This window comes from Oncorhynchus clarkii, chromosome 11 (genome assembly GCF_045791955.1).
Source record: "Oncorhynchus clarkii lewisi isolate Uvic-CL-2024 chromosome 11, UVic_Ocla_1.0, whole genome shotgun sequence".
Lineage (NCBI taxonomy): Eukaryota > Metazoa > Chordata > Actinopteri > Salmoniformes > Salmonidae > Oncorhynchus > Oncorhynchus clarkii.
In genome coordinates this window covers 13,961,893-13,975,035 of record NC_092157.1, presented here as the reverse complement: position 1 = coordinate 13,975,035, position 13,143 = coordinate 13,961,893, and the positions used below count along the sequence as shown (strand labels likewise).

The window sequence follows — 13,143 nt, the reverse complement described above, 5'->3', positions numbered from 1 at the left end:
ATTTTTTGTGTTGCCACTGTCTGAAATTGAATCTTATAATCGAAAAAATGCATAACAACATATTAATAACACTCTCAATAATTCTCAGATCTTTTTGCTTCAAAACTGCTTTCAGTGTTTATTCCATAGCCAATAAGATATTTAAGTTGCATGGCCTATCATCTTTAAAAAGGCTTATAAAAAATATGAAATCAAATCCATCTTGATCAATGACTTCCACAATTTGATATGATTTCATAATATATTTGATAACATATAGTCAATCGCCAAATTAACACCACTGTCTCTTGACCCTGGTGGCTATGTAAAAGACTGTATGGTAAAATACCATAAGAATTCATAAAACAATGTAAGAATCTCCATACCAGTATGCTTTTCAGGTAAATTCAAGAAAACAGGGGTCTTTAAGGGATGATGATGTTGGATGTCCATTGAAATTAAATGTATTTACATTTTTATGTTTTATTTAACCTTTAACTAGGCAAGTCAGTTAAAAACAAATTCTTATTTACAATGACGGCCTACCTGTATTCAGCGTTATGATTGTCTATAATGATATGCAATCATTAACATTTTTTATGATCTTTTCTAAATGATATCTTCACTTATCCCAAGTTCATGTTTATTTTTGGTAACATATCATCTACATGGACTTGGACCCTATAGAAAGTGCAATGAAAAATCTGACTTTATTGTCCCGGACCCAAGATGATTTCTCTTTAGGGAGGATTTTTTCTGGTTCTCTCATCAGGAAGAGACAGGAACCCATCTCAGAATACCCAAGAGATTAAGAGAGAGCTGAGGCCCAAAGATTATGGATCAGGGATATACTAAAGTCCCCAAAACTGTCCAGAACTCTCCTGGATAACTGCCATGTAGGCTATGTGCACAGCGAAATAGCCAGTGGCCAGTGGAAAATGCAAAGGTTCTGAGATTTACAACCCAAATGGAACATCTTACATGCACACATAATATCCTCAACAACTGTCTGGAGCACAGGGGGGGGGCTATGATTTATTTGTTGTAAAATGTATTTTAGGAAGATTATGTAATTAGATCAGAGCTGAAGCACAAGCAGCACTGCTCCACTGAGTAAGGTCGGTCTACTTGAATTAGCAGATAATAATGGTGATAAAGGGGCATCGGAATTCCATAACCAAGGAAAATGCCTTGGGCTCATCAGCCACAGCTGCTTCCAGTATAGTGCTCAAAAACATCTCTGTAATACAATTCTACTGCTATACGTCTACATTTGGTTGGTACTAGCAGCCAGACCAGTGGTAATAAAGACTTACTAGTAGTTATATGTTTCAGAAGTCTTGTAAGTTTCCTTATGTGGATTCACTAAAAGGCCTCTTCTTTTAGCTGCCCTCTCAACAGCTGTGAAAACCCTGTACAAAGCTGTATTAATCTTTCAATGACCTCGTAACATTTTCATACACTCCATGGGCTCATGAACTTGGCCCCTGGAAAGTTATGAAGTCCCCAGCTGGAGCTGTATATAGACTCATGCCTGTACTGAGGCAAAGTACCACATTGTCAACGTACTCTACCTAACTCTCAGTTCTGCAGGTTGTCCAGGTTTTCAAAATGGCTCCTGTATTTGCATGAGCAGTGTCTTCCATCTTGAGAAGGCACTCAATCAATATCATGCTCTGTTAGTGGGTCACTGCCTCCGATAATGTAATAGTGCTGAGATCGTGCACTGTTAATGGGTCACCGCCTCCGATAATGTAATAGTGCTGATGAGTGAAACCCCCAGTTGGAACCCAGGCCTCTGGCTTGGCTTCCCACTGTCACTGCAAGAGGGCAGAGTAGGAACCCAGGCCTCTGGCTTGGCTTCCCACTGTCACTGCAAGAGGGCAGAGTTTGAACAGTGTTGTAGATGAGCCAAGGATAGTGTAGAAAGCAGAGTGCTGTGTGTGTGTGTGTGTTTTTGCCTACCTGCCTGTCTGCGTGTGTGTGTGTGTTTTTGCCTACATGCCTGTCTGCGTGTGTGTTTTTGCCTACCTGCCTGCGTGTGTGTGTGTGTTTTTGCCTACCTGCGTGTGTGTGTGTGCGCAACAGCTCCGCCGTGGCATTACTCTCGCACTCCTGAAAATAAGCAAGGAACACATACTGTTCTCATATCTCTCAATAAGCAGACATGTTTAGCATTATTGTTGTCTGCTTACTGATACAGTAGTTTAAATATGTAGGCCAGGAATAAATCCAGGTTTTGCTTAAATGGAGTGTGTCTGTGTAATGTGGTAGTGGGGTATGCTTTCTTGGATTGTGTGGGTGTCTGGAAGAGTACTGTCAGTGTGATTTGAAACTGAGGTGAACCCTCAATGCCATCTTTCACACCTCCATATGGGTTTTAAGTACTTAAATGGGGTGCTGTGTTGAGTACGTTTTCATTCAAGCTGAACGTTGAGTTCCTATGGAAAGGCATGCAGTGTTTTCTCTGCCTGATTTCAAACTCTTCTCTCACATTATCTCTCTGTCTCTCACTCTCTCTCACACACACACACACACACACACACTTCTATCTGTTTCTCTGCCTACACACAGCAGGTCACAGAGCCACTTTGGCAGTGGTCTTCCCTTCTGCATGGCAACGGTCATATTTGGCAGTGGGCTGCTCTCCTGCATGGCAAAGGTCATCTTTGGCAGTGGGCTGCTCTCCTGCATGGCAAAGGTCATCTTTGGCAGTGGGCTTCTCTCCTGCATGGCAAAGGTCATCTTTGGCAGTGGGCTGCTCTCCTGCATGGCAAAGGTCATCTTTGGCAGTGGGCTGCTCTCCTGCATGGCAAAGGTCATCTTTGGCAGTGGGCTGCTCTCCTGCATGGCAAAGGTCATCTTTGGCAGTGGGCTGCTCTCCTGCATGGCAAAGGTCATCTTTGGCAGTGGGTCACCCTCCTGTATGGCAAGGGTAATTGGCACTGAGACAGATTTGGCAAATGAGCACGGTTGACAGAATCATAACTTTCCATTACTTAACTATTGTGCTGTGATTTACTAGTTTTAATGCCACGTGCTCAAATACAGTGAAATTCCTTTATTACAAGCTCCGCACAATACCCTAATCAATAACAACGTAAAACAAAAAATAACAAGGTAGAACAAAATTATAAATAATAATATGTTTCTGGAATTGAATGTCTTAGAAATAAGATTGGGAGAAAATCAAAATAAAACCTTAATTTAACAAGAAATCCTAGCAACTTCAATTTGACACTACCCTAACAACAAATCCTATGAAACTGGTGTGAATGAATGCTTTTCACAGTCAGTGAAGCTTTATCCATGACTCTTCTGAACTTATCCCAGATGCATTGCGAAAAGTAAGTATGAAAGCAGAAGTGCTGTGTTGACGATAGGTAGGCACTCAGCAATATGATGTTATCATTGACAGTGGGATGACTTCCTGCTCACAGAAACCAAGAACAACATTCAAATCAACCAGGATTTCCGCCTTCTTAATGTAGGCAATGCTAGGCATACCTCAAGGGCTGTTGTTGATGTTTGTAAGCAGGAAGTCAGTCACACCCTGATCTGGTTCACCTGTCCTTGTGATTGTCTCCACCCCCTCCAGGTGTCGCTTATTATCCCCGGTGTATATATCCCTGTTTCCTGTCTCTCTGTTCCAGTTCGTCTTGTTCGCCAAGTCAGCCAGCGTTTTTTCATTCTCCTATCTTTCCCAGTTTGTTTCTAGTACTCTGGTACTGTTTCGACTCTGACCTGGTTTATGCTGCCCGGGAGGGAGGCGGCTCAAACTACTGCAGGTACATCAGAACTCCCGTACTGTGGCACACTACACAGTAGATTTCCACACATTGACCGCCGAGAGTTCCTGGAATCCGGGGGCTCTGTTCGACACCTTCCTCCATGGATTGTCGGAGGGGATAATGGACGAGCTGACCGCCGAGAGTTCCTGGAATCCGGGGGCTCTGTTCGACACCTTCCTCCATGGATTGTCGGAGGGGATAATGGACGAGCTGACCGCCGAGAGTTCCTGGAATCCGGGGGCTCTGTTCGACACCTTCCTCCATGGATTGTCGGAGGGGATAATGGACGAGCTCGCTGCTCGGGAAATACTACTGGATCTCGATTCCCTTATCGCCCTTTCGATTAGGAGTGATGGCCGCTTACATGAACGCCGGTGTGAGAGGAGGTCGGGCCTTGGGAAAACTTGTTTGTCTGATGATGGCAGCCGTCCTAAGGAATCCAGAAATTCCCGAAATGTGTAATTCTGAGGAGAGCCGAAACACCCGAGGTTCCCCGAGAATCATCAACGACGGGTGAGTTGAATACTCCTGAGCCTATGCAACTGGGAAGAGCTAGTTTATCGGTTGGGGAACGCTCACGTAAGCGGAGTTCAAACTGTTGTCTGTACTGTGGAGGGGCAGGACATTATATAGCTACCTGCCCTGTTAGGAAAGCCTTATGGGTACACGTACTCTGGTGAGCCAGACTGGGAGTTCCCTAATTCCCATCACCTGCTTTTTTTGTGCTTTTGCTGTGGGGAGACCAATCTAAGTCTCTTCGAGTGCTCATTGACTCTGGGGCTGAAAGTTTTATGGATGCTACTATTTATCCTGAACTTAGCATTCCCACTCAACCCCTCTCTGTCCCCATGGATGCAGGGGCAGTGGACGGTCGTTCAATTGGAAGAGTCACCTATAGTACAGTGCCCGTTCATATATGGATTTCAGGAAACCACAGTGAGACCATACAGTTCCTCCTCATTGCATCTCCCCATGTTCCTGATGTCTTGGGATTTTCCTGGCTCAAAAACACAACCGTTATTGACTGGACCATGAGCTCCATCCTGGGTTTGAGCCCATTTTGCCATTCCCACTGTCTTAAAACAGCACAGCCGTCCCAGATACATAATCCTCAGGGCAGTAGCAAGGCTTTGGATGTCTCTGCCATTCCCACTGAATACCATGACCTCCTGGAAGTTTTCAGTAAGGCACATGCTACTTCTCTTCCCCCGCACCGTCCTTATGATTGGGCCATTGATCTACTCCCAGGCACCACACCACCTCATGGTCGGCTGTATTCTCTATCTGAGCCGGAGAACAAAGACCAAGGCCATGGAGGAGTACATTGAGGATTCTCTGGCTACTGGAGGCGTCTGTCCGTCTGCATCTCCTACCGGCGCAGGGTTTTTCTTTGTGGAGAAGGACAAGACCCTGCATCCATGCATTGACTACTGAGGTCTGAATGACATTACGATAAAGAATCCTTACCCCCTATCTCTCCTCAGCATTTGAACCTCTCCAGGGGCCACCATTTTTTACAAGCTGGATCTTCGGAATGCCTATCATCTGGTTCGGATACACGAACGAGATGAGTGGAAGACAGCATTCAACACAGCCAGCGCACATTATGAGTACCAGGTCATGCCGTTTGGGCTCACCAACGCCCCTGCTGTCTTCCAGGCTCTGGTAAACAATGTGTTCCGAGGCATGCTAAACCGTTTTGTGTTTGTCTACCTTGACGACATCCTGTTTGTTTTCCCGGTCTGCCCAAGAACATGTTCTTCATGTCAGACAGGTCCTTCAGAACCTCCTGGAGAACCAATTGTTCATGAAAGCTGAGAAGTGTGAGTTCCACCGCTCGACAATCTCCTTTCTGGGATATGTCATCGCTGAGGGAAATGTCCAAATGATCCTGGAAAAGTGAAAGCAGTGGTAGATTGGCCTCAACCTATGTCCAGGGTGCAGTTACAATGTTTCCTGGGTTTCACTAACTTCTACTGCTGTTTCATTTGGGGCCCTGGTGACCCCTCTCTCTGCACTCACCTCTCCCAAAGTACCATTCACGTGGTCTCCAGCTGTCAACAGAGCCTTTGTGGACCTGAAGCATTGGTTCACCACAGCACCCACCCTCATCCATCCGGACCTGTTCCGTCAATTTGTGATATAGGTTGACTCTTCTGACATTGGAGTGGGGGCCATCCTGTCCCAGCGATCTGCCCAGGACCAAAAGCTTCATCCATGTGCCTTCCTGCCCCATCGTCTAAATCCTGCAGAGAGGAACTACAACGTAGACAACCGAGAACTCCTGGTGGTCAAGATGGTGTTGGAAGAGTGGAGGCACTGGCTGGAAGGAGTAGAACAGCCATTCTTAGTCTGGATCAACCATAAAAATGTGGAATATCTCCGTACAGCCAAGCGCCTTAACTCCAGGCAGGCCCGGTGGGCTCTCTTGTTTACAAGAGTCAACTTCACCATTTCCTACCGCCCAGGGTCCAAAAAATGTGAATCGAGTCACCCTCTCCCGCCTATACAGTTCCTCTGCCACACCCTCGGTCTCCAAAAGCATTCTCCCTACCTCATGCCTTGCAGCCTCAGTGAGACCCTGGTTTGCAAGGCACAATGTTCCCAGCATGGACCTGAAGGGGGCCCGACTAACCGGCTATTTGTCCCTAACTCGGTCCGTCCCCGGGTCCTGGAATGGGCTCATTCCTCCAGGCTGACCTGTCATCCAGGTTCCCGCTGGACCCTAGCATTCCTCTGACAACGTTTCTGGTGGCCCACAATGGTTCCTGACGTCTCTGCCTTCATCACCGCGTGCACAGCGTGTGCTCAGAACAAGACTCCAAGGCAAGCTCTTTCTGGCCTTCTTCAGCCACTACCGGTACCTCATCGTCCCTGGTCCCATATACAGTGCCTTGCGAAAGTATTCGGCCCCCTTGAACTTTGCGACCTTTTGCCACATTTCAGGCTTCAAACATAAAGATATAAAACTGTATTTTTTTGTGAAGAATCAACAACAAGTGGGACACAATCATGAAGTGGAACGACATTTATTGGATATTTCAAACTTTTTTAACAAATCAAAAACTGAAATATTGGGCGTGCAAAATTATTCAGCCCCCTTAAGTTAATACTTTGTAGCGCCACCTTTTGCTGCGATTACAGCTGTAAGTCGCTTGGGGTATGTCTCTATCAGTTTTGCATCGAGAGACTGAAATGTTTTCCCATTCCTCCTTGCAAAACAGCTCGAGCTCAGTGAGGTTGGATGGAGAGCATTTGTGAACAGCAGTTTTCAGTTCTTTCCACAGATTCTCGATTGGATTCAGGTCTGGACTTTGACTTGGCCATTCTAACACCTGGAGATGTTTATTTTTGAACCATTCCATTGTAGATTTTGCTTTATGTTTTGGATCATTGTCTTGTTGGAAGACAAATCTCCGTCCCAGTCTCAGGTCTTTTGCAGACTCCATCAGGTTTTCTTCCAGAATGGTCCTGTATTTGGCTCCATCCATCTTCCCATCAATTTTAACCATCTTCCCTGTCCCTGCTGAAAAAAAGCAGGCCCAAACCATGATGCTGCCACCACCATGTTTGACAGTGGGCATATCTCTGTGTGTTCAGGGTGTATCTCGGACCTGCCTGGTGTGTTCCTTGTTCTTCATGAGCTGTGTTTGGATCTTTTACGCCAAACATAACGTTTTGCATTGTTGCCAAAAAGCTTCCACTTCATGATTGTGTCCCACAAAAAAATACAGTTTTATATCTTTATGTTTGAAGCCTGAAATGTGTCAAAAGGTCGCAAAGTTCAAGGGGGCCGAATACTTTCGCAAGGCACTGTATCTCTGGACTTTTTCACTCGGCTTCCACCGTCTGATGGCATCGATGGATCGGTTCACAAAGGTCGCTCATTTCATCCCTCTCCCCAAACTTCCCTCTGCCAAGAAAATTGCCCAGCTTATGGTGCAGCACGTCTTCTGGATCCTTGGACTCCCAGTGGATATGGTTTCTGACCATGGTTCTCAGTTCTCGTCTCAGTTCTGGAAGATGTTCTGCACCCTTATTGGGGCGTCAGCCAGCCTATCCTATGGATTCCAACCCCAACTAACGGCCAGTCGAAGCGAGCTAACCAGGACCTGGAGACCACCCTAAGATGCCTGACCTCAACCAACCCTACTACCTGGAGCCGACAACTGGTCTGGGTGGAGTATGCCCGGAACACCCTTCCCTGTTCAGCCACGGGACTCTCCCCTTTTGAGTGCTCCATGGGGTACCAGCCTCCACTTTTCCCAGAACAAGAACCGGAAGTCAAGGTACCCTCGGCCCAGATGTTCATCCGTCTTCATCCGGCCCAGATGTTCACTTCTTAAGACCAACTCTAGGTATCGTCAACAAGGGGACCGCCGCCGGACTCCAGCTCCCCGCTACCTCATTGGCTGTCCACACGGGACCTGCCCCTTTGGGTAGAATCACGCAAACTGTCCCCCTGTTTCATTGGTCCTTTTCCCAACTCTAGAGTCCTTAGTTCTACAGCTGTCCATCTCACTTTACCCCGTACCCTCCGTATCCACCCTACTTTCCATGTGTCTAAGATTAAGCCCGTGTCTCACAGTCCTTTGTCTTCTGACCCACCTTCCCTCCCCTAGTCATTGATGGCCATCCGGCATACACGGTAAAATGCCTCCTGGGTGTTCGACCATTGGGCAGGGGGGAGGGTTACGGCCCGGAGGAGAGGTGCTGGGTTCCCGCTTGAGACATCCTGGATCTAGCCCTCATCGCCGACTTCCACCGCCAACACCCCGGGGCGCCCCTAGAGGGGGGGGGGTTACTGTCACACCCTGATCTGGTTCACCTGTCCTTGTGATTGTCTCCACCCCCTCCAGGTGCCACCCCCTCCTGCCTCTCTGTGACAGTTCGTCTTGTTTGACAAGTCAACCAGCGTTTTTCCTTGTGCCTATCTTTCCCTGTCTCCGTTTGTTTCTAGTCCTCCTGGTTTTGACCCTGGCCTGTCCTGATTCCGAACCCGCCTGCCTGACCACTCTGCCTGTTCTGACTACCAACCTGCCTATCCCTTTGTACTGTTTTGGACTTGGATCTGGTTTCTGACCCCTGCCTGGCCTGATCTCGAGACTGCCTATCATCTGGTACTGTTTGGACTCTGGCCTGGTTTATGAATTATGAACTCTTGCCTGTCCCCGACCTGCCTTTGCCTACTCCCTTTGTTATAATAAATATTGGTGCTCTATCTGCCTCCTGTGTCTGCATTTGCGTCTCGCCTTGTGCCCTTATAAAGTCCCCCTGTTATGTGTGATGATTTCATATAGGTGAGTCTACCCTTAGAACAAGGTTTGTGCAGAAGTTACTCCCTCATAGTTATCAACAATATAATGTAAGTCATGTAAGATGTTGCATTATTTTGATTTGTGCTCACAAAGTAGTGATTACTTCGCTTATGTATGGGGTGTTCGGTATTGTTTTTAAAGCCACCGTTGTATGTGACCTCATAAAATGGTTATTAGGTACACCCATCTAGTACCGGGTCGGATCCCCTTGGCCTCCAGAACAGCCTGAATTCTCTGGGGAATGGAAACGTTGCTCAGTTGGTATCAAGGGACCTAACGTGTGCCAGGAAAACATTCCCCACACCATTACAGCACCGCCACCAACCTGTACCGTTGACTCCAGGCAGGGTGGGGACATGGACTCGCTTCTTGTTTCTAGCTGATAGGAGTGGAACCTGGTGTGGTCGTCTGCTGCAATAGCCCATCCGTGACCAAAACCGCCGAGTTGTGCGTTCCGAGATGTTGATCTGCACACCACTGTTGTACTGCGCTGTTTGTGGTCCGCCTGTTAGCTTGCACCATTCTTGCCATTCTCCTTTGACCTCTCATCAACAAGCTGTTTTTTTCCCACAGAACTGCCGCTGATGTGATGTTTTTTGGTTGTCGCTCCATTCTCGGTAAACCCTAGACAATGTCCTGTATGAAAATCCCAGAGGCCGGACGTTTCTGAGATACTGGAACCGGCGCGCCTGTCACCGACAATCATACCACGCTCAAAGTCGCTTAGGTCCATCGTTTTTCCCATTCTAACGTTCAATCGAACAGTAACTGAATCTTTTGATGCCTGTCCGCCTGCTTTATATTGCAAGCCACGGCCACGTGACTCACTGTCTGTAGGAGCCAGCCATTTTTGTGAACGGGGTGGTGTACCTAATAAACTGCCCAATGAGTGTATATTGATGCTGGTTCTCAGGGAAACCATAGGCTTGCCAAGCTAAACTTTTTTAATTATTAGTAGTTTCTTTCGGCCCCTTGTTGCTGGATTTAATGCAACTGCTAGAATGCCAATGGTATTAAATGTATTAATCAACTTACTGAAGATCATGTGCTAATAGACTGCCATGCCAGTGTTTGTAAAAATATCTGTCCTAAATGTTATGTGTTTTGAGAGAACTGAAGGAAGAAAGAGGCTGGAGGACATTCTTTCATTTTTTTTCATGAATTAAATAGTTGGCTTGAAGTTGTGAACAGCAGGGAGAATCAACTAAGCCTCAGTGACTTTTCCCCACTGTTTTTTTTTCTTTCCCCCGTATTGGAATTTCATGGCTCAGACGCTTCAGCTCCAGCCAATTCACCATGTCGTCATCTTAAGATTCGTTATCTGTAACTAACAGTCTGCATTGGTAATATTGACTGATCCTAGTGATGACACATGCCCATTGTATCTTCAGCAGTGATTGTCCAGTATCATGTTCCAGAAATATCCTCATCACGTTCAAGCAACTTTGACAAATGGAACATTCTCAGAACACTTCCAACCTAGACAAGTACTAGATGTTAGAGGGAAATTATCATTATGTGAATCAAAACATGCTTTTAAGCTAAAATAGAGAAAAAACACATCAAATATTTTGTCAGATTTAGATTGAGACATCTGTTTACACGTGTCCCGTTGTCCACACTCCCCACAGTAACTTTCCTCTCCGAACCGTTGGAATGGGTTAATGCTATAGCCTCTTTGGAAAGTCCCTCCATGGAGTGACCGTCCCTCACATGGTTTAATTCAGGTTCTCTCTTTCCTCAGGCTATGCAGCATTTATTTCTGTCTCTCTTCATCTTGGCCACCCATGACAACCCCTTCCTGCTTTTGTTTGCCAAGTGCAGAGTGCCTTGTCCGCTTTTCCTCAGTCGCCTTTTCCCCTCCTTTTTTTGTCCAATCCCCCAGGGCCAGTGTCACAATCCCACATGGAACCTTCCCCTCAGACCTTGGATTGAGAGTGTTGTGCCAAGTCACCACAACATCAATGTAATCTTCAGCTTTTGTCCATTGGTCCACTTAGTGTTTCATCCCCCCAGTCTAAGCTGAAGTCAGGCACAAGGTGGGCAAATATTTCAGAGCTTCTGGGATAAATGGGATGTATGTATTAGCAGTTAGCAATTAAGAATTAAATTTAAAAAATGTAATTCTTTTCATTATTTAGGTGACTGAGTTTTAGGCAAATGACTGGGGGCCTTCAAGGGAATTTGGTGTTAAGTCATTACATGTGGTCACGTCTGCCCAGTTTCATTTCAGTAAATTTGATTGAGTTGACTTCAAAGATCACGCCCACTATGCTCAGAGGTACATTTTCTATTTGGGCTGATGCCTGTCTTCCCCCATATGAATTATGTTGTCGAAGGGATTCGTTGTGTCTGAGAAAAATAATCAAAGTGCTTTGATCCAATCCTGTTTTAGGTGTAAGATCTAAGGAGATGATGATCACATTGCCTGTTGGAGATTTTTTTTTTACTGTTTGTCTTTAATTAGTTATATAATCTTTTGCAGCAATGGGTTTTGTATCTAATCAGTGGGCAAAACTGGTTGCAATGATGTCTTTATGATGTCTTTTAAGGTCAGGTTATATACTGCTTGTATAAGGATAAAACAACATATGTATTTACCATGATGTCTTGATCTCACCATGGGAAAAGCATCTTTACCTGGTTGTAACAGAGACCAGTTTGTTCTAATCTAGTTATTGGGCATATAACCCGCAATTTAAAAAAACAACTTAGCATTTCAACGTTCTCTTGACAGACTAAATGACGGGATCCAGCCCTCATTCTCCCAAGTGCAATAACTAAGACAGGCCTGGTAACATTGCTACACCACTCTGGTAGCTTATTCTTTTTTTTTAATACTCCCCCATTAGGGCTCTATACACAATACCGTGGCAACGAAAATGTATTTATTTTTAAAGTACGTGACTTTAGACACAGAAAAGTACTTAAAGGGCAACTCCACCACTTTTCAATCTCATTTTCATTATCTCCAGCACAATACCAGTGTCACAATACCAGTGTCACAATACCAGTGTCTACATACAGATGTAGGATCTTAATTTGATCACCTTGCTGCATGATATCTGTAGTGTATTTGAGTTTTAAAAAAGGCTTCTGAAGTTTGTAATTTCCACTTTGAAAATTTTCGACTTCAAAAATGTATCAACCTCATGATGATGATGATAATAATATTGTATGACACTTTAGCAGACCCTTTTATCCAAAGTATTCAGCTTAGTAAGGCAACAGAAAGCTAAGTACATAACAGAAATAAAATGTATTGCAATATTGGGCGAAAATATGGGCTGCCTGTGTAAACTGCCCACACGCAGTTTTACATGTGACCCTTATCAGATTTGCTTGACCACACTGATATAGCCTCTAAAATAGCCACACACAAAAAAAAACACTTCAGGATGGAGAACCACATGAGAAGAAAATTGGAACTTGCTTACATATTCTGGAAAAATCTGATAGGTATCAGATATGCCAAACGCAAGCTAGTGCCATTTGTTTTTTTCCCCCATCAGATCCCCCCTCATTCTCAGTAATGATTGATATATGGATTGCAAGAGATTCCAATCCTGATCCACAAAGGGTGCATTTACACAAGCAGCCCAATTCAGACTTTTTGCCACTAACTGGTATTTTGACCAATTAGATCAGATCTTTTGACAATAATTCATCAAAAGATCAGAATTGGGCTGCCTGTGTAAACACAGCAATATAGAGTTTCTCTGTCTATCCCAACATGGCCAGCACTAGATGACTGCCTTTTTAACCTTTAGAGTACAGCTTTAGCAGGAAGTGGTTTGTACTTTAAGAAGTGACAGACAAGCTTCAAATAGATAGTAGAAGAACCTTGGGGAACCTTGGCCAGTTGTTAGTATCACACTTACATCCTCCAATTGCCGCTGTGACAAGTGGAAGATGCTTATTTCTGCCCTTGTGGTGAGAGTCAATTTATAAAATCACAGTTAATGACAGATATTTGGACAATAGCAATGTTGAGATCAGACTACTTCAGTTTTTCCTGCAGTAATGGCTTCTATGCTTTGGATGAAGGCTTTGAG

General features: G+C 45.1%; 1 protein-coding gene across 2 annotated transcripts in view; it reads left to right on the top strand.

Moving 5' to 3' along the window:
* Positions 1 to 13,143, top strand: part of LOC139420618 (receptor activity-modifying protein 3-like) — a 40,422-nt gene that overhangs the window by 410 nt on the left and 26,869 nt on the right. The window contains exon 1 of one of the 2 annotated variants that reach the window (XM_071170819.1): positions 4,088 to 4,283. The exons of the other annotated variant lie outside the window; for it this stretch is intronic. The gene's annotated coding sequence lies outside the window, so the exon portion shown is untranslated. Of the gene's footprint in view, positions 1 to 4,087; positions 4,284 to 13,143 lie in introns of those variants that run through there. 2 annotated transcript variants of the gene reach the window in all.